This window comes from Alligator mississippiensis, chromosome 3, assembly GCF_030867095.1.
Source record: "Alligator mississippiensis isolate rAllMis1 chromosome 3, rAllMis1, whole genome shotgun sequence".
Lineage (NCBI taxonomy): Eukaryota > Metazoa > Chordata > Crocodylia > Alligatoridae > Alligator > Alligator mississippiensis.
In genome coordinates, this window is record NC_081826.1 from 89,480,476 (window position 1) to 89,503,138 (window position 22,663).

Here is a 22,663-nt window from a genome sequence, read left to right on the forward strand (position 1 = left end):
AGCTAGGTACCACTCAAGCCTTTGTCTGAATGACTTCAGTTACCTGATATCTTGGCCTACAGCAGAAGGGTGGGTGGAGGTTTCAGAATGTCCATGACTACCTGTCCCTGTACTTAGACTATAAATATTCAGGAAGATCACTTACTGTTGCCCATGTCCTTCCATGTGGCTATGTTGCTCCACTTGCTCTCAGGTTTCAACTTTTTTCCATTTGAACCTCAATTTTTTTCAAGTTCTTTCTCACGAGTCCTGACACCATGTAGTGATCACTGGGCTCAGTAAGCACAGGCACACACGAATGAGAAGAACTAACCAAAAAATTAAATTATGGAGCAGTAGGAAACCTCTGACGACACCTTATTTATATCTCTGTAATTAACTGAGGGATGGTCTCCCATTTGCAAACTTGAGTAGCTTTGTAAGGGAGTGTCTTCTAAATTGCATCTTGTATCACTATATCCCCCCAGGTCCATTTCTGCAGAGCTGTTGCCCAGCTAGTCAGGCCCCAGCCTGTACTGCTGCATGGGATTGTTCTGTCCTAAGTCTCTGGACTAAGTCGAACCTCATGAGATTTGAGCCTTATGAGATGTCCTTGTTGAACCTCATGAGATTTCTTTTGGCCGAATCCTCCAATTCATCTGAATGCTAGCCCTTCCCTCCATCATATCTACTACTTTCCCCAGTTTGGTGTCATCTGGAAACTTGCTGAGGGTGTACTCTGTGCCATCTTCCAGGTCATTGATGCAGACATTGAACAAAACTGGCCCCAGGACTGTCCCCTGGAGCACTCTACTTGATACTGCCTGCCAGCTAGACATCAAGCCATTGATTATTACCCTAGGAGCCCAGTGATCCAGCCAATTTTCTATCCATCTTACAGTCCATTCATTTGGCCCATACTTCCTTAGCTTGCCTGAGAGAATGTTGTGGGAGACTGTATCAAAAGCCTTGCTAAAATCAAGGTATACTATATCCACTGGTCTCCCTGCATCCACAGAGCCAGTCCTCTCATCACAGAAGGCAATCAGGTTTGTTCCTGACTTGCCCCTGGTGAATCCATGCTGACTGTTCCTAATCACCTTCTTCTTCTCCAAGTTCTTAGAAATGGATTCCCTGAGGATCTGTTCCATGAGCTTTCCAGGGACTGAGGTGAGGCTGACTTGTCTGTAGTTTCCTGGATCCTCCTTTTTCCCTTTTTTAAATATGGGCACCATTGTAGCAAAATCCCCAGGTTTTTCTTTTATTTATTTTTACTTAAAAATACATTCCCTCCCCTTTCCCAACCATTTCTGACTCTTTCTCTGCCCCCTTGATCCCTTATAAGTAGTTATAGGTAGTCATAGGTAAGCTAAGAGATATTTTTGTATGTAATTATTGTAACAAGCCCCTTTTTATATTATAAATAGTGTTTCATAGTTTCATAGTTGGTAGGGTTGGAAAGGGACCTCAGCAGATCATCAAGTCTGACCCCCTGCCATGGGCAGGAAAGAATGCTGGGGTCAAATGATTATCTGGCCTCCTTTTGATGACCCCCAAGGTAGGAGCAAGCACCACTTCCCTTAGAAGTTGGTTCCAGATCCTAGCCACCTTGACTGTGAAGTAGTGTCTCCTGATGTCTAGCCTGAGTTTACTCTCAGTCAACTTATGGCTGTTATTCCTTGTTACTCCTGGTAGTGCCTGGGGGAACAGGAACTCTCCCATTGCCTGCTGGTCCCCCTTGGCCAGTTTATAGATGGCCACCAGATCCCCTCTCAGCCTTCTCTTGTGGAGGCTGAACAGGTTCAGGTCCCGTAGCCTCTCTTTGTACGGCCTACCCTGCTTCCCCCTGATCATGCGAGTGGCCCTCCTCTGGACCCTCTCAAAACTGTCCACATCCCTCCTGAAGTGCGGCACCCAGAACTGGACACAGTACTCCAACTGTGGCCTGACCAATGCCACATACAGGGGGAGGATCACCTCCTTGGATCTGCTCGTGATGCATCTATGGATGCATGACAAGGTGCGGTTAGCCTTCCTGACCATGTCCTCACATTGGCAGACCATGTTCATCTTGGAATCAATAGTGACTCCTAAGATCCTTTTTTGCCTCTGTGCTGATGAGAAGGGAGTTCCCCAGCCTGTAGGTGTGCTGCTGGTTCTTCCTCCCCAGGTGCAGTACCTTGCACTTGTCAGTATTGAAATCTATTCTATTCTCCTCCACCCACCCCTGTAACCTGTCCCGATCTAGTTGTAGCCTGTCCCTCCCTTTTCTTCTAGTGTGCCCCTTTCTCCCCACATCTTGGTGTTATTTGCAAATTTGAACAAGGTGCTTTTCATCCCCTCGTCCAAGTCGCTGATCAAAATGTTGAACAGTGCGGGCCCAAGGACCGAGCCCTGGGGAACCCCACTGCCCACATCCTTCTAGGTTGAAAATGACCCATCCACCACCACTCTCTGGGTGCGTCCCTCCAGCCAATTTGCAACCCATCTGACTGTGTAGGCATTGACACCACAGTTGCCTAATTTTTTAATAAGAATGGGGTGAGAGACAGTGTCAAAGGCCTTCCTAAAGTTCAGAAAGACTACATCCACAACGACACCTGTGTCCAAGGATTTTGTGACCTGGTTGTAGAAGGCCACCAGGTTGGTCTGACAGGACCTGCCTCTAATGAAGCCTGTTGATTGCCCCTAAGCATAATCTTCCCTGTTCTGTTATTTTGTATTGATTTTTAGTGTTTTATTTTGTATTCCTATTATGTTTGTATTGAATTTTACTGTTTTATATTGATATTGTATGATTTAGGCCTGTTCCTGTAAGTTAACCAAAGTAATGTTGAGCCTCCATCTTGTAACGTCAAGTCTTTATTTTGTGTCCCCTGCCTGGGACCACCCTATTGTAATTGTGTTGCAACTGACTCATACCACCCCTCTGATGTAAATTGGTTCCTGGGTAAATGAGAATGAATGCGGGTGCTTGGGAGAAAGGGGGAAAACACAATGACCCCTTTCCACTGCAAGAAGAATTTCTCCCTGTTAGCTCACTCACCCCAAGTCACTCCACCTGGGACTTAAACTCAGATCTCCCGCATGTAGGCAGAAACTCTACCACACAACCACCAGTGCTGGCACTGCTCCAGGCTGCTAGGGGTCTTGACCTTCCCAGGGCCCCGGCCTCACATGGAGCTGCCTGGCCTCTTTTATATTTCACCAACCAGTATGGTTTGTTCTGCTGTTTGTATTTTACATTTTGGTTAACCCTGTCTTTTGTCAACTGGATAAATATGTCTATGATTGTAAGTGTCTAACCTTTGTTGAATCCTGCCCCCTCGGGGCATTGTAGTGTCCCCTATACCCCCTGGTTTATACTGATTATGTTCCCAGTATTGTTCTCTCATTAAAAGGTATATGGTTAAGTCCCCATTTGTAGTCTGGCTCTGCTCTATAGGCGAGGAGAGTCCCTACACTTCCTACAGTGCTTGTGCACCTGCTCTGATCCCTTCAATTGGAGTACTGCCCCGGTTACAGAAGAAAGCCTCATCCACTTCATCCTTCTGGTCTGGTGGTCTATAGCAGACACCCACCAGAACATCACCCTTGTTGCTCTCCCGTCTAACCTTAACTCAAAGACTTTCAACAGGCATATTTCCAGTTTCAAAATGGAGCTCTGAGCAATCATATGGCTCTTTTACATAAAGTGCAACTCCCCCTCCTCTTCTCCCCTGCCTGTCCTTTGTAAAGTTTTTACCCATCCATGACAGTTCTCCAGTCATGAGAGCTATCTCACCAAGTCTCTGTTATTCCAATTATGTCATAGTTCTGTGACTGTGTGAGGACTTCCAATTCTTCCTGCTTGTTTCCCATGCTCTGTGCATTCATGTACAGACACCTAAGGTAATTTGTTAATTGTCCTGATTTCTCAGGAAGTATGACCACACCTCCTTTGTTTCCCCCTCTGCTTGCTTCTCCTCCAGGTCTCCCACTTCCCCACTTACCTCAGGGCTTTGGTCTCCATCCCCCGGTGAACCTACTTTAAAGCCCTCCTCACTAGGTTAGTGAGCCTGTTTGCAAAGATGCTCTTCTGTCACTTCATCAGGTGGATCTGATATCTTCCAAGAATCCTTCTTGGAACAGCATCCCATGGTCAAAGAAGCCAAAGCCCTGCTGGTGACAGTACCTGTGCAGCCAGGTATTGATCTGCAGGATGCACCCATTCCTGCCCAGGCTCTTTCCCTTGATCAGAAAGATCGAAAGAAAACCTGTCCACTCTGAATTGTGTATGTCCAGTTGCCAGGCTTCAGCATGGGTGGTTATCATGCTCAGGTACAGATGAAGCTGGGGTCAGTAGGCAAGATTTGTTTATCAAAGGTGTTTCCCATAAGGGTAGGGGAAAATTTGAAACTATCTAAGATTGGGTTTTGACAGCCATTTTTTTTAATATCACTACACACTTATGTTATAGCTTCCAGATAAAAAAAATAATGAATTGATTCATTTACTAGTTGTCAGAAAAGTTGCTTTAATTATTCATATGACTGAATAATTAGTAATGGTCATACTTTAGCACATTTATGAATTTATGAGATTAGTGTGCCCATGCATTGGCCCTTTTATCCGTAAAAATTTTCATTTGTGTCAGTTAGTTTTTATTTTATTGATGGTATATCATTGTTAACCAATAATTCTATTAACACTTTCAGTCTTCAGTGTTGTGCTGAAATAGAGGGAAAAATTCAGTAGAAAATAACAGTACACATAAAAGAAGAAAAATCTAACATAACATTCTTGTTTCCTTAGAGTTGATGAGCTGTATGAACTAGATTATAACTACTTGGATCAAGGCCAGTGAGTGAAGTTAGGCCTTAGATTTCATGTAGGGATCCTGATTTTATTCTGTGCTTTGTTGCGCAGAACACATTATTGGTGCTCAGCAATGTAAAATGTTTGAAAGTCTTTTCTGATTTAAATTGGAGCTGGAATTCAAATCTATTTCTATAATGGACCCAGTTGCAAAATTGGATCTGGCTCCCAGTAACACTAGCTAAGCATTTCAAATATTAGCTTTTAGTTTTCACCCACCTCAAAATGCATGTGTTTTCAATTCAATAAATTTCCAGAGGTTTGGAATGGATGGTGGAGTGAACACCGTCCAACTCTGGGTGAGCAAGTCACTTGTGCAATCATTGTATGAGCAGGCATGACATGAGGAAGATACACCTCTTCTAACTGGTTTGTTTTTTTTGTTCTTTCACCAACATACTATGTTGGCCTGCATGTTCTTTTTCTTATTTGTATTCTGTCCTTTTGCCTCCTACTTACAAGCTGCATTTTTTAAAATTAGAAACTAGATTCTCAACACAAGTTTGGTGACATTTAGGAGGATTGGGTGGACACATTGGGTCAAACTGATCTCCAATGTCATTCTGCTGAGATAGATGCAAGTTGGACCACAATTAATTCTATCTCATTCAGTCTGGATTTATAGACTGCAGGGGATGGATTATCAGTGATTAAAAAAACTCAAGGAGATACAGGGGGGAAGAAGTTGATTAATCTTCTGGTCATTTCTTTTGTTTTGCCATTGTTCAATTTTATATGACTTTTGTATTTGCATCTAGCACCATGTAGAGATGAAGAATCATTTACAGGTTAGAGTGCTGGATACAGGGTTCGGAAAAGCTAAGTCAGGTCTCTAATTCAGTCAAAGCCTTTGCTGAAAAAGGCATTCGGGAATCTAGACCCCTTCTCTATGCTCCAGTTCCCTGTCTTTGAGTGATACCATTAATGCCTACCTCATAGAGTTTTGGTGAGGATAAATATTTTGAGGCACTCAAATTCTATTGTAGCATGAGCTACATTAGACATAAGAAGTATGTCACATGAATGTGACTGCATAATTATAAAATACACAAATATGTTGTTTTGCTTGTGGCTACAAAGCAGCATTATGTAAGTAGAAAACAAATGCTCACTAAAAAGAGATGCAGGCAACTGCTATCTTCTGTTTTCTTCCCCTTGCTGAAATATCACTGTCATTTTTATTTGTTGTTTGAAAAGCATATATATTTAATTGGATAGCTTTGCTTCCCAAGCCAGAACACTGACAAAGTATGTTTGTTGGCTGTTCCAAAAATAAATGTTGCATACAATGCTTTAAACTTGGAACTAGCTTGACTGTTGCATTGTATTATTGGAAACCTGGCTGTTTTATTTACATATTAAGTGGTATGAAATACTCTATGTAAAATATACTTATTTATACTTTTGTAAAGAGGAAAGAACCCCATTCACCCCACAGTTTACTTATTATTACACATTTCACAGACAAGTAATCTCTAGATAGTTCTCCAGTTAGACTTTATTCCACTGTTTTTCAAGAGTAACATTTTGCAATGAAAATAAATAACTCTTCAGTGTCTTCCTGGTTAAATTTAAGAGTCAAAACTGTAACTATGGAGTATAATAGTTGAGAGGCTGCCCCATAAAGATGCTTATGAGCATGACAACCAATACCGGAGCAAGGGTGGAGCCAGGGGCATGCTGGCACTGGGTGCCCTTGCTCACGGAGACCCAAATTAAATGTGGCTCTATTCACACAGCCACCTGTGCCCACACAGAAGAGAGGCTCAAAACACAGACAGTGGCACTCAGCGCATGCACACATGCACAGTGCAAAGACAGATGCTGATCTCCAGTACCGCCTAGTTCCTCCCATTCACATAGCACACAGCAGACTCAGCCTCTGTGTATTAAGCACAGCACACAATATGCATGCGGCATGCGATGAATACTGCAGTACATATATAAATATCCACTCAGCACAATTCATACTAAGCTCATTACATAATACAGGGGTGGCCAACCTGCCATGTGTGTGCAAAAAGTGGCACAGGCAGCCCCTATGTGTAGCAGGTGGCAGACCATGGAGGGAGCAGGCAGCACAGTGGCAGATAGGACAGGGAGTAGAAAGCAGAGTAGCAGATTGGGCAGAGGAAGGGGATCAGAGTGGCAGTCAGGGATGGTGTGGGGTAACTTGTAGCACACCTGCCAAAAGTTTTGGCCTATGTCAACATAGTACATTTATGTTTTACATACTACTTCCCTCCCACACAATATTTGTATGGGGAACACCTACACTCTTCAACCATTCCCAAATGCAGATGCACCTAGGTGTTCCTGAACCCAAATCTCTAAAATGCAGGTACTTGTCAGGTCCTATTACTACCATACTTCCTTGGCTGGAAGCCACATATTCTCTCACACTATCCCTGGGAGAGAGGGCAGTGCTTGTACTTCCCACCATACACATAGAAGTTTTCCCAATGAAGCCGGGGCAGAGACAGAATTGAAACCAGGTATATAGTGCCAGGCATGGGCTCTAACCCCTGGACCAGCCTTCCACTTTAGTCAGGGCATTTGTCTGTGCTGTCCCATGTGTGCACAAACACACTATAATGCGCACACTGGTTCCAACTCAGATGCATATGTTCTAACAGAGCTACACACTCCCCCTCAGTATCTTCAGAAAATAGCTACCTATGAACACTCACCACCAGGACAGATACACTCTCATCCACTGACACCCGTAAAGGGTTTTGTGCTACATAAATGTTTTTATGTACTTGAGGCATTCTTATATGATATCATACAAGTGTCTTTCAACTTTTTCTTTTGTTATGTAGTAGTGTGTGTGTGTGGTGGTGGTGGAGTATGTTGGGGTAAGGAAGGGGGAGGGACTTGGCATATGACCTGCACTGGGTGCCAAAATGCCTGGCTATAGCTCTAACTAGACTATAACCTTTAAACTAACTGTTATGTCTTTACATCTGTTTACATTGCTGTTTAGGACCACTTTAAGTGTTGTCTTCAACTAGTCCAAGCCACATAAGGCACCCTTCTCTGTGTATATCTATCTTGCAACCAAATGTATGCTGTACTTTTCTGTAAATCGAGGCAAGACCTCCTAGGAAGCCTGTCTCCTTCTGTCTCTCTCCTGATGTGTAGAGACGAGAAGTAAGGTGCAAAATGGCCCAAAATCAGGAACAGGAAATTGTAGGATTGCTGCTAGTGGATCACAGAGTCTGTGGGTATGTGTAGGCATTACATTTTGATTGACCTAACCAGGGTTAGCTCAATCTAAATGCCAATCATATAGGCATGCAGAGGTCTTAAATCACTCAAAAATGGAACATTCAACCTGAGTTAGTTCACCTGAGTAGATGCACTAACTTAGATTGAGATTGGGTTAACCTGATCTTTTGAATGCCTGTACTGGTTCACAGAGCAGCCTCAGCACTGGAAAAGCTCAGTTGCTTACCCAAGGCTCAGGACTACATTGGTCTCACACCCCTGCCCTGGTCCTGACTGGGCTATTTTTAGATCCGTGGCCCCTACCTGATCAGGCAACCCCCCCATCCCTCATGAACCAAGTTCCTACTGTAAGGAGTGACCTAGAAACCTCTACTCGAAGACGAAGCAGAAGAGAATGCTATGTGAAGAATGCCCATCTGCAATGATAAGGAGGAGACAGTCCTAGATAAAGGGGGCTTGAAAACAAAAGAAGAAATAGAGTACTGGGTTAAAGGGCTCATTAAAATACTAAAAGTCACACCCCTAGGTGGGGAAGAAGTATGCTAATGAAACACATATGTATGTAAATGAGATACATGGCTAAAACACAGGTATAGAGACATGCTCAGTAAAGAACTTCTTGCGTCACTCACTTATAACCAATCATTAAACAAGCACGCTTGCGAAGGCATTGAAAACTCCTGTATAAAAGATGCTTAGAAACAATGATCTGGTGTGCTTGTTACATGAATTATTCCGCTTGCACCTTTTATTGCTAGCAATAAACTTTCTTTGTACTTTCACCCCTGGTATCCTTATTGGCCTTTGCATACCGGGAACGATCCCAGACTTGAGCTGGGGCACAACACTACCATGGAACTGCCAGCCCTTCCTCCACCCTGAGTTATACTGGGCTCCCAGCCTGGCTCTCAGGAGCAGCAAATGGCTACATACCCCACTCCCAGTCACACTTTTTAAAGCCAGCCACTAAGACCAGGTGCAAGGAATGACTGTATGCCACCAGTGTGGATTCTATAGGGATGGGTGAATAAAAGGCAAACTTGGCCTCAGACCCTAAAGTTGAGGAATGCTTCAGGGGTCAGGCTGGATTGCTATTGGTGGTTTGAGTTCAAGGGTTTTCTTTATATGGGATCAACAGGTTAGAGTCTGAGAGTGGCTTTAAGGTTGACCCTAACTGGCAAGGTAGACATGGTATTCTGATCAAAGCAATTTGAGGTTCATATTTTGAGATCCAGAGGTCCCAGCTGAAACACTGATGCCCATAACCTATGGAGCAATACTAAAATTGGCAAATAAAACCTTGAAAGAATTTGAATTTTACTTTATCTACTTGCCATTATAATAATTGATCCAATTGATTTTTAAAAAATGGTTTCTGTACAGAGGGCATGGGAGGAAGAAGCTGGATTTAGGAGGGGAAAAAAGTCAGCAGAAATCTTTTCCCACCCCTTAACTTTGATGCACTGTTTTCTATCCTCAATATAGTGCTCAGCTGCATGGGCTATATGTAGGGTTTTACACACTTAGCACAGTGTGATCACTCTGAGATGTCACAATTCTCTTAACACAATACTTGAATGAACTTTCAATGATCTAGTTCAGGGGTTGTCACCTTTTTAGGGTGATGGGCCATCACCACAGGCCAATCAAAGGAATATAGTTCTTACTATAAAGAGTTCTATACCATTCATTTCAGATCATGATTGCCTTGCATTCCATTTCTAGTCAAAGCTAGATTGGGCCTTACATCTATCTGCATTTCATATTAGAAGCCATTTGTTTAGTCCTGACTTTGAGACTGAATGTTTATGTTTTGGGAATGGTATTTTCCTTATGATAATTTGCAAGTTCAGTCAGAAGTAGATAGGCCAGATTCAGACTTTGGCATGGTTCAAGAAAACTCTTCTTATATAATGGTATGCTTCCAGAGGGAGCTTCCTTCATAAATTAAATTATTCTATTCATAATATTTTTAGCATCTGCTTCTGATAAATCCTGGCATAAATTCCTTAATTTCAGTCCCAGTTATAACCAGATCATGTAAATTAAGCTTTTCCCAAGAAGTCTCTGCTACCAGGGGTGGTCTCTATAAATATTAATTGATAATCTTAAAATATATAAACACACACTATAAACTAAATTTACTATTAAGATTGATACAAACTAGGATTATTTATTTATAATGTGTGTGGTATAATAAATATTGCAGGTAAAAGGAATATTGTTACAACAAGATATGCTTGAATTGGGGAACTTAGATGTTTTCTTAACCTAATTTGAGAAGAATTTTACTAGAGCTGTCTGAATAACTCACAATTTATGATACCATCAATGTGTTTTGCTGTGCATTCTAATGATCTATGAAAAAGATGCAGTTTAGTTGAATTCATTCATCATTTATCATTACTTAGAAAGCAAATTTAAAACAAAGAAAATTGAAAATATTAGTGGCTGGCTGGCCACTTAAAAATGCAAACTGCTTTGTTTAAATGATAATGATCCTATTCTTTGCCTGCATTTGTAACATAACCCCCAGTTATATATATATATATATATATGTAGGAAAGAGAGAGAGAGATGCATTCCCTTCCCTTCCCCAACTATTTCTGACTTTTTTTCTCCCTCTCTATTCCCTATAGATAAGTGTAAGTGAGGGGGAGCAGCCCCTCCCTCCATAGCTTCCTGAGCAACCCAGCAGTCCCTCTCCAGTACCCATGGTTCCCTGAGCCAGGTCCCAGTTCCTTCCGCATCCTTTCTAGTTCCCCTGCAGACCCAGTCCCAGTTTCCCTCTCCCCACCTACCTATTGGCTCCCCCATATCTCCAGCTTCGGTCCCAGCCTCTGGGCCGGCTTCTCTCTGGCATCACTCCCCTGTTCTGCAGGCTTTGGACATTGTCCTTTAATCAATTAACATCAATTAACCTAAAGTAACCCCCTGGCCCCAGGCCCAGCCCCAGCCCTGCACTGCCCGGGGGGGGTTCGGAGCCGGGGGCCGGAGTGGGGACAGCCTCGCCTGCACCACAAGACCAGAGGGGACAAAGCCCTTGGCACCCCTGCGCCTGCCCCATCCCACTCTGTCTTGCTCCAGTTCATCCCCGGGAAGAGCCTAGTGCAGCCTGATGGCTCCTCTAAAGGCATGGTGCTGGAGCGTCAAGGGAGGGGGCACGTGGCCTCCTCATCTTTGCACCGGGCAAGGGTGGATTGCAGCTTGGGATGGGCTCTGCCTGCTCCCTGTCTCTGTGCCTTATTGTTGCCTTTGAAAGCAGTGCAATGCCATGTGGCTCGCTGCCTGGCCTGCCCAGCAGTAGGACGCACATGGGGCTGCGTGGTGCCATACTGCTTTCAAAAGTGGCAGTGAGGCATGGAAGCAGGAAGCAGGCAGATCCCAGCCCACAGCTGCAGCCTGTTCTCACCCCATGCAAATATTAGGGGGCCACATGCCCCCACCCTTGACTCCCTGGTGCTGTGCCTCTGGAGGAGTCACTGGGCTCTGATTGTCCCATGACCCGGCCTGGCCGGAGCCCCATTCACTGTGAATGGGGCCCTGGCTGGGCTGGGTAATGGGACAATCCCCGCAGTGCAGGAAGGTGCGGGGCAGGGGCAGGGTTGAATGATTCACCCTTGCCTCTACCCCACTTGCTCCTGCACTGTGGGGGTCTTGATATGCACCCCCCCCCCCAAGTCCAGGCAGTAAACAAAGCAGATTGAAAGAAACTTGCCAGATGGTCCAGCTGTGATCCTGGCTGCGGAGGGTATCTCAGTGTGCACGCCTCACCCCACCACTTCAGCAGCCTGTGGCTGGGTGCTCTGCAGCCATACCTGCTGCCCTGTGTCTGGGGGAGCTGAGCCCCATTAGCGCCCCCTATACACCCAGTTGCAACTTCCCTGCCAAGTTGGGTATCTGCTGCCCACTGTGCATGCACACATGCCCCAACACACGTGTGTGCACTACCCCTGTGCACCCGCATCCACTGCTCAGCCCACCCCACCCCTACCCCTGACACATGCATATGCACCACTCCTGTACACCAGCACCCACTGCTGAACTGACCCCACCACACCCCGACACACGCATGTCTGCCACCCCCATGCACCAGCACCCACTGATCAACCCACCCCACCCCCACCCCCAACACACATGTGTGCACAGCCACCCCTGTGCACTTGCATCCACTGCTCAACACACCCCACATGCCCACCCCCCCGACACACACGTGTGCACCGCCCATGCACCTATAGGCTGATGACCACCCAGGGCAGCAGGGCTGACCCAGGGTTTGGTGCTGATCAGGGCCCCACTTGTCATTCACTCATCAGCAGGGAAGTGAAAACCGCTGTTTTAAATTTGGCACCATTTTTGTCTCCCCACTGGTGGGCAGTAAGCAGGGATCATTGGGGCCCCTCAGGCAACCATCAGGGAATGTTGGGGTGGCCATGGGCCCCCAACTCTCCCCCCAGCACTGCCCCTGCAATAGCACTGCACTCTGCTGCCTTCCCCGGGAGCCCCGTGCTGAGGCAGCAGGGCAGAGTGCCTCTGCAGGGGTGGTGCTGGGGAGGGGGGGGTGGGTGGTGGCTATCCCAACATTTGCCCTAGCCTCCACATGGCTGCCACTTCCAGCACAGTCACCACCCATCCCACTAAAATTAAACAATCCAAATACACTATAGATTCATAGATTCATAGATTCATAGATGTTAGGGTCGGAAGGGACCTCAATAGATCATCAAGTCCGACCACCTGCATAAGCAGGAAAGAGGGCTGGGTCTAGATGACCCCAGCTAGATACTCATCTAACCTCCTCTTGAAGACCCCCAGGGTAGGGGAGAGCACCACCTCCCTTGGGAGCCCGTTCCAGACCTTGGCCACTCGAACTGTGAAGAAGTTCTTCCTAAAGTCCAATCTAAATCTGCTCTCTGCTAGCTTGTGGCCATTGTTTCTTGTAACCCCCTGGGGCGCCTTGGTGAATAAATCCTCACCAATTCCCTTCTGTGCCCCCGTGATGAACTTATAGACAGCCACAAGGTCGCCTCTCAACCTTCTCTTGCGGAGGCTGAAAAGGTCCAGTTTCTCTAGTCTCTCCTCGTAGGGCTTGGTCTGCAGACCCTTGACCATACGAGTTGCCCTTCGCTGTACCCTCTCCAGGTTATCCGCATCCTTCTTGAAGTGTGGCGCCCAGAATTGCACACAGTACTCCAACTGCGGTCTGAACAACGCCCGATAGAGGGGAAGTATCACCTCCCTGGACCTATTTGTCATGCATCTGCTGATGCACGATAAAGTGCCATTGGCTTTTCTGATGGCTTCGTCACACTGCCGGCTCATGTTCATCTTGGAGTCCACTAGGACTCCAAGATCCCTTTCCACCTCTGTGCCACCCAGCAGGTCATTCCCTAGGCTGTAGGTGTGCTGGACATTTTTCTTCCCTAGGTGCAGCACCTTGCATTTCTCCTTGTTGAACTGCATCCTGTTGTTTTCTGCCCACTTGTCCAACCTATCCAGGTCTGCCTGCAGCTGTTCCCTGCCCTCCGGCGTGTCCACTTCTCCCCATAGCTTTGTGTCATCTGCAAACTTGGACAGAGTACATTTCACTCCCACGTCCAAGTCGCTGATGAAGACATTAAAGAGTATCGGTCCAAGGACCGAACCCTGCGGGACCCCACTGCCCACACCCTTCCAGGTCGAGACCGACCCATCTACCATGACTCTTTGGGTGCGACCCTCTAGCCAATTCGCCACCCACTGGACTGTGCAGTCATCCACATCACAGCCTCTTAACTTGTTCACCAGTATGGGGTGGGATACCGTATCGAAGGCCTTCCTGAAGTCTAAGTATACGACATCCACCCCTCCTCCTGTGTCCAGGCGTTTCGTAACCTGGTCATAGAAAGAGACTAGGTTGGTCAGGCATGATCTGCCCGCCACAAACCCATGCTGGTTTCCCCTCAGCATAATTTGCCCTGCCGGGCTCTCACAAATATGAGCCTTGATAATTTTTTCAAAGACTTTACCAAGGATGGAGGTGAGACTGACCGGCCTATAGTTGCCCGGGTCCTCCTTCCTCCCCTTTTTGAAAATGGGGACCACGTTAGCCCTTTTCCAGTCCTCCGGGACTTGGCCCGTGCGCCACGAGCATTCGAATATTCCCGCCAGTGGCTCTGCAATGATGTCGGCCAGTGCCTTCAGCACCCTCGGATGGAGCCCATCCGGGCCTGCCGACTTAAAGGCATCCAGTTCTTCCAAGTGACTCTGCACCACCTCAGGATCTACGTATGGAAGTCTGGCACCTTGCTGCTGCCTCTCTACAACCCCAGTGAGAGACTTGTCGTGCCCCTCACTTAGGAACACTGAGGCAAAGAACTCGTTGAGGAGTTCAGCCTTGTCCCCCCTATCTGTCACCAATTGTTTCTGCCCATTTAGCAGCGGTCCTATTCCTCCCTGGGCCTTCCTTTTACTCCCAATATATCTAAAAAACAATTTCTTGTTGTCCTTTACTTGGGTTGCCATCCTCAGCTCCATGGTAGCTTTGGCCCGCCTAACTTCCTCCCTACAAGCACGAGCAGAGGAGGTATATTCATCTTTAGTGATCTCACCCTGTTTCCACTTTTTATGTGCTCCCCTTTTGGCCCTTAGGCTGCCCTGGATTTCTCTGGTCAGCCATGGAAGCCTCCTGGCCCCTTTCCCTCTTTTGCCTCGCTCGGGGATCGTCTTGCTTTGTGCCCGAAGGATCGTTTCCTTTAGGCACAGCCACCCTTCTTGGGCACCCATCCCATCAAAACTCCTACTCTGCAGTGCGTCCTTGACTAATCGCCTGAGTGCATTGAGATCAGCTTTCCTAAAGTCTAGCACTTTCACCCTACTAGTTACCTTACCCACTCGCCGTCTTATGTTGAATTCTATTATAAGGTGATCACTGTCTCCCAGATAGCTACCGATCTGGAGGTCCCCTATCATGTCATCTCCCGTTGCCAATACCAGATCCAGTATGGCATTCCCCCTAGTGGGACCATGCACCTCCTGTGTCAGGTGGAGGTCCTGTACACAAGTTAGAAACCTGCGTGAGCGATGAGACCTTGCTGTCTGCGTCTCCCAGCAGATGTCTGGGTAGTTTAGGTCCCCCATGACTACCGCCTCTTTAGCTTTTATGGTCTCCGAGAGTTGCCTCAGGAGCCCCGCATCTATTTCTTCCCCTTGGTGTAGGGGTCTGTAACAGACCCCTACCACCAAATCCCTTTCTCCTTGCCCCCCATGTAGCCTAACCCACAATCCTTCTACTTCCTCAACCTCGGATTCTGTCTTGATGAGGGTTGATGTGTATTGCTCACTGACATAAAGTGCAACCCCCCCCCCCTTTCTTCCCCGACCTGTCCTTTCTATGCAATCTATAGCCATCAATATGTACCGCCCAGTCATGGGATGAATCCCACCAGGTCTCTGTTAGCCCCACTAAGTCATAGGTGTTTAGTGCAAGCAGGAGTGCTAGTTCATCCTGCTTGTTCCCCATGCTCCTAGCATTAGTATATAGGCACTTGAGCCCTGCGACTGGTGCCTTTGCTGCCCCCCCCGCTCCCAGTCCCAAGGGGCCCATTGTTTCTTACCTTCTTGTTTCTTACCTGTTCTGTAGTGCTGGCCTCCCCATGACTTTCAGGTTCCCAATGTTCTCCTTCTTCAGGCTGGGCTGTCCTTGTGGGTGCCACATGGTTTGGTGGTCCACAGCTTCCCCTGCCCTCGTACTCCCCTCCCCCCGACGAGCCTAGTTTAAAGCCCGCCGGAGGAGATCCGCCAACCTAGTAGAAAATACACGCTTACCTTTGGGGGACAGGTGAAGCCCATCCCAGCTGAGCATGTCCCTTGTCGTGATGTGCGGATCGTTGTCCAGGAAGCCGAAGCCTGCCTCGAGACACCGCTGCCGAAGCCGCCAGTTGGCCTCTCTGATGCAGTTCTCCTGCCGTCTTCCTCGTCCAGTCACTGGTAGGATGGAAGAGAAAACCACCTGGGCACCGAACTCCTTCAGCACGCCACCCAGAGCACAGTAGTCCGCCATCAGGTGATCGGGGGTTCTCCTGGCCACATCATTAGTACCCACATGGACTAGGACCATGGGGTAATAATCGGTGGGCTTGATCCTGGCCTGGATTACCTCCGTCACATCCCGAATCTTTGCTCCAGGTAGGCAGCATACCTCTCGTGCCGAGGGGTCCTGGCGACAGATGGGTCCTTCCGTACCTCTCAGGATGGAGTCTCCTATGACGAGCACTCATCGCCTCCTCCTCTGGGTCATCGTGGATCTCTTGATCTGTTTGGAGTGTGAAGAACGTGATGTTTCTTCTTGCCCAAGGGTTTCCTCCTCCCCTTCCATCTCCTGCAGGGTCGCCAGGGCCTTGTACCTGTTCACCAGTCGGACTGGAGAAGCTGGTACCGGTTCGCTGCGTGACGCTCCGGTCCTGGCTGTGACTGTCTGCCACTCTGCTGTGGAGGGTATTCCCCGGGGTGCTTCTTCCTTTGGTGCCTGGGCCTGCAGGGAAAGGAAATAACTATCAATTTCATCCTCCGCCTCCCTGATCCCCCTCAGCCTGCTAACCTCCTCCCGGAGCTCCCTCACCTGCGCCTCCAGAGCCCTAAGATGGGCACCTGCCGGACAGGTGTGGGGGCCCCCAATCTCTGCTCCCCCCGGCCCTGCTGGGGATACCCCACAGGCCAGGAGGTAGGGGGACACCGGCTCCCCCATGGGCTCGGTCTATATCATATCCTAAACTTGTTAATGGTAATTATTTATGTAATTGAATGTATTGGATGTAGTTTTGTTTATAGATGTATTTGTGTTGTCTTAAATAAGTTGTAAAACAACTTCATTTTTTGTGTCCTTGTGACAAGGACAAGGTATTTGGTAGGGCTGCACAAAGCTTTGGTAGCTGATTCAATTCGGAGGAGATTTGGCCTGATTTGGCAGCCAAATCTCCAAATCTGAATTGAATCAGGAGACCCATTAAGAGGTCTGAATCAAGTTGGAAGCCTCTGAATTGATTTGGAGAGACTTGGGGCCGATTCGGAGATTCGATCATAGGCTATACAGGTTTCCCTTGCATGAAGCAAGCCCACTTCATAATATAACATATAGGGATATGTTCCCCAGGCAGTGAGGGAGGGAGGGAATGAAGCTGGGACTAGGGAAGGGGCAGGGAGAGGGCTGCCATTCCTTGGGCTACACTGTGCTCTGCCTGTCACCCCGGGCTCCGCCTGTTCCCACTCACTCCAGCTCCTGGGCTGTGCTGTGCGGTGGCTGCTCTCAGGGCCGCTGCAGCAGGGGCTGGGGAGAGTGGCAGCAAGCAGAGCCCTAGGCAGCATGGGACGCGGTGCAGCTTATTCGCACTCACTCTAGCCCCTGCTACAGTGGCCCTGGGAGTGACCGGCATCAGCTGCAACGAGAACTGTCAGTGGGTGCGGGGGGGGGGGGGTGCCTCTTCTTGTTCCGCACCCACCGGGGAGGGCTGCAGGCTTGGGGGCTGTGTGTCCATTGTTTAGACTGTTCAGGTTTGGGCATGGCTGCTGGATATCTCTGGAGAAAGCTTTTGCATAGGCTTGCAAGGCAGAGAGCAGTGGTAGCAGAATGTGATATGGCTAATGAGGAGTCTTGGTTCATAGACAGGGGCTCCAGAAATCAGATGAGTTCTGAAGCTGAAATGCCAGGGTGCTTTGCAGAAAATAAAAGGTATCATTTTGGAACCAAGAATTCTTGTTTTTTGGATGTCTTCTTGTCTCAGACCAGCATGGCTACCAAGTACATCAATGAAACAAAGACATATGAATATATCTAATCAAAGGATAGATAGATGTGTATCATTAATGACTGTATATCTGTGGCTGTAAACTCGAGGGGTTGGGGAATGAAGGATATGAAGCACTGAATGAGAGCTCAGAGATCCTGGGGTCTGACCTACTCCCACCTCCTAGGTGTAAGTGTGCATTCCCATTGCCTGATTTGAAAGGTAGTTAAATTGACGTTAACAGGGGTAGTGTGGGGAGGAGAAGGTAGAGAAATGGCAGTAGTATGGACAGAGTTTCCAGTTGCCTGCCCCCAGTGCAGCTCCCCAAGAGCTGGAAGCTGTTCCCATATCACTGCTGGGGGCAGCTAGGGAGTGGAGGGAGAAGCAACAGTGGCAAGGGCACAGCTGGAAGTTGCCCAGCCCCAGCACAGCTGCAGACTGGACCCAGCAGCTCCGCAGGCCATATACCAACCACTGGTATAGACTGTCTGTTATTTACACTTTTTCACCCCCCACTGCTTTGCCCAACTATAAAATAAAAAAGACTCTTGTTTTAAAAAAAGACCATTTTGTCAGTGGATACCTGTGGTCATGGATTCCCGGAGGGAAGAGCTGCAGATGCTTATACTCAATCAGAGAAAATGGGCAGCTTATTATAGTCTAATTCCCTGCATGTGTGGGCAAAGGAAGAAACAAGAAAAAGACATCAGGTCTAACAGTTAGGGAGCCAATAGGGATGGTTCCACTTTGCTCCTTTTCCAGGAGTTGAAGACTAACAAAGTATGGCTGGCTTACCCTGTCACTGTGAAACATGCGTAGCAGAGACATTGTACTAGCCTGTTCAAGAATAGAAATGGAGGGAAACTGATTATTGCTCATAACGGGTGGAGGAAAAATATTGAAGCTTTACACTGAAGAAGAGTAATCCACTGAGCAAGGTGGATTAAAACATGGTGTATTCTGAATACATGGTAGGTATTTTTAATTATTGAATAATCACAGTATATCTCTTTCAGTAAAATGTAATTGGAAAAAGAGAAGTAAACTGAAAATTATACTGATTATGGTTACTACTTAGGAACATATGTTTCAGTATTTCTAGCAAATTTTATAAACGTATTGCAGGAACAGTGGTCAAATCACTATCCACATCTCTGGCGTAAGTACTGGCTACCTTGGTTAAAATCATCCAGTAGTAATTTTCCCTTGTAAACTGACTTTCAAAAGATTTTGTGTAGCTAAATCTTTTTTTTTTTTTTAACTTTGTTTCATCCATATCCTGGAGTTTGGACTAGGCATGTAATTTCAAGTTTCCATTGGTTCTATAAACTCTGTGGACTCTGTTCCATAAGCCTGTGGTACCTTCTTTTCATGGTCTTGCTTTTGACAGCATTCAAAAACAACTCTTTATTTCATACATATCTCTGTGTTCTAATATGTTTAAATTAAACTGAGGTCCCTCATGTTGGTAAGCTATGTAGTAAATTATCCATGGTCCTTTCCTTCTTAATGGTAGCCATCAGTACAGACCTGTTTGAATTCACATGAGTTGAACTCACATTCAAAGAGAGTCCTGAATTCAGGACTAGGAGCCTAGTCCTGAATTCTGTTTTCTGTTTTGAATCCTGTTTTGAATCCTATCTTCTGTTTTCATCTCAGCACCGATAGCAAAGCCTCCTAAACCTTTGGCTAACTTATATAAGCGCCAGTGCAGCAACTCATTTAAAATGATGTATTTTAATTTAAGTGCTTTCCTGGATTGATGCCTTAATATTTCTGGCTCACTTTCCACATCTGTTAATTGCTTACCTAACTCACAGGGAGAGGAAGGTAAATAAGGACTTGGGAATTAATTAATATTTGTAAAATGGTTTGAAGATAGGCACTCAAATGAATGTACTATTTAGTATTATGTATTTAAATTAGACGTGGGCCCAAACTAACCCCCCGGATCAGAACATCCTGAACTTTTGAGTGCATGAGAGTAGGAAGGGATTCAGAATTTAAATGCAGATTTTTATAGCTCAGATTTCTTTTTAACTTTAGTGGGAAAAAATGCTACAGCCATATTAATAGGCTGAATGAAAGTCAGTAAGAGGTGGTGATGTATGAGTCTAAAACAGAATACAGTGGATGCATCTACATGTGCTATTACCATGGAGCAATAAACTCCAGTGAGTATCTCATTGGAGTTTATTGTTTTTGGGTGCCATGGCTTCACGTGCAGCAAAATTGCAGCACATTGAGCCAGGTCGGAGCAGCCCCATCTGGCAGGGAGCACAGGAGGTCAGCCTGCCAGCCTGGGGCTGTTCCAGCCTGGCTCAACATGCTGAGGAGGAGCTGGCTGGGGCACGGTGGTGCTCAAGTGTGGGGCTAGCCAGGAGGCAGCCCCTGTAGTGAAGCACCCTCATGCCCCTCCTAGCCCAGTCAGCATCTAGACGCGTGGTGCTGCAGAGTAAAAAGAACTCCACCGTAGGATAGTACTTGTTACTGCAAGGTAGTACTTGTGTTTCCAAGTACTATCCTGCGGCACAGTTAATTAGTTCGCTGAATCCTAATAGCACCACACGTGTAGACAGTGATGTTTTACTATGGAGATAATTAGGCAGCTCTGCAGTAAATATCTCATGCAGACATGCCCAGCATGAACTGCTTTGCCTGCAATTTGATTGCTGCTCTTGCTGTAGTGGATGATGCTTAGAGCGTCAGAGGAATCCAGAAGTTTGCATCCTAGAACACCTATTTTTACTGCTGAAATCAGACTGCTGAAAGGAAAAAGATAACTTTTGACTTTTGAATTTTATAATGCAATAATTGAGCAGAGGTTTGGGGGAAATATTCACATGCAAATCAAAAGCAATAGTTTGTCATAAACAACCAAAAAGGGTTGTGAAAAGGGAAAAAAGTAGGGGAAAATTTCTTGTTTCCAAGAATTCTGGTGCTTTTACTTGAAGTACATCTTCCATTGTCATACCAGACCCCAGATCATCATTTACTTTAATCCAATATCAGATTTTTGGGTTGTAGACACCTGCTTAGTGTAACTAAAACTACTAAAGAAAACCCTCCAACTATTTATGACATACATCTTTGCAGCCATGCATTAATGTATTATTGCTGCAAAACTGTCATCACACCTTTTAGAATCACATTTTTATCATGAGTGTGAGAAGTATATGTGTGGCAGACTGGTAATTGACTTGGATATTTTTATATCCAGTTCCCAAACTTTGTGAAATCACTTCAAGGATTCCAGCTGGAATAAAGTTTCTGGCAGCATAAATCTACCCTTTTATCTCCATACTTCTCTGCATGTACGAACAGAAATATGCAGAAACCGGCTCATTTTAGAAGCCTTTGAAATATGGATGAAATTGACACAGGTGCTATGGGTTTGTACTATTCTACGTCATGCAATGTGGGACTTTTAAATTGTAGTGGAACATAGGTGCCATTTTACTATGGTAACTTTAAGCTAATAACTGTATCATCTGTTCTCTTCCCCCAAACTCCAAGATTTTGAGGTTTTCTTTTGACATTTTTTTCAGTTTGGGTTGGTACAAATGTTTACTGCATCCAGTTTGTTTAGGCTGCTTAGTTTAAACTGTCTAAACATAGAACAGGACCACTGTGTACAGCTATTCACCAATGCCAGGAGCTGTGTGGGCAACCCGATGTAAGTAACTTAGGGTGTGGGGATGGGACGGCAGGATCAGAGGGAGCTAGCGGATTCCACAGCAAGGGGGTTGGTGGGGTTTAGAGGGGGTGGGGCTGTTGGGCCTAAGGGGGGCTGGCAGGCTTGCAGTGGGGGATCTGAGTGGGGAAATTGAGGGTGGTAAACATAGCCCAGTTAGGGTTGGAGGGCAGGGGTGGGAACAGCACAGCCCCAGGACTGGGGTGAGTGGCTGAACTTTTCCACCACTGGGGCTGCGTGTGAATGTGTGCAGGCATTTGCAGGATTGGATTCACTCTTTCCTTGATTGGGTTAATCCTTTCTCAGTCTAAGTTAGTGAACCTCTGAAGTGCATTAACCTAGATCAGACACACCATTTTTTGGTTCCAAATTAAGTCCCCTAAATGCCTGGTAAATGTGATGCCTGTGTGTATCCTTAAATGCTAAGTAATTGAAAATAATGTCATCTACTTGAAAAGTTTATAACACTAGGTTTGTTTTCCCCATTATTGATGATCATTTTCCTTTGATTCCAATTCAGTTGGAATTTATTAAATCAAGAGTTTAATTAGTAAAGAAAGAATTTGAGCTGTCCAGGTTTGAATCAGTTTCTGATGACTTAAACCAGTTTATATGTAACTTCTGTTTGTAGCCTACATGACTTACATGTTTTCTGATTTATGCTAACAACATCTCTCCTCTACCTTTTAGAAATGTTCCAGTACAGAAAAACAACTATACTCTGGTATTTCCTGGAAGAATGGAATATAATCATTCTGCTGTCTGGAGGCACTCTTTAGTGTCCAAACTAAGACTGTAAGTCATTCAGTCATAACCTACTTACTTTGTTCTGAATGATGACATTTAGTATTGTACAGAATATAAAAGACACATTGCCATGAGGGTTTTAAATTCCACAAACACTAAGAAGACAGAAGCTACCACATGGACAGGATGTTTATTTATCACAGCTGAGGGAAAAAGGCAGTGTGTTTTAAATCAAAGAAAATCCTTCATTAATTGGTGGATTAAAATGAATATACTTATTACTTATGCAAAACCATCTTGGGATGAAAGGGATGTTCTGTCCATGACAGCAGCTACAATATGAAAAGATGCATTCAAATCAAGTCAATCCCGAGACCATACTGATGGATAGGGC

The 22,663-nt window shown here is 46.0% G+C and overlaps 1 long non-coding RNA gene across 1 annotated transcript in view; it reads left to right on the forward strand.

The window, feature by feature from the left end:
- The window catches only part of LOC109283808 (uncharacterized), a 38,457-nt gene extending 16,010 nt beyond the window's left edge, over nt 1-22,447 (forward strand). Inside the window, exon 3 of the long non-coding RNA XR_002091073.2 lies at nt 22,213-22,447. This is a non-coding gene — a long non-coding RNA (uncharacterized LOC109283808). The remainder of the gene's footprint in view (nt 1-22,212) is intronic.
- Nucleotides 22,448-22,663: the final 216 nt, after the last annotated feature.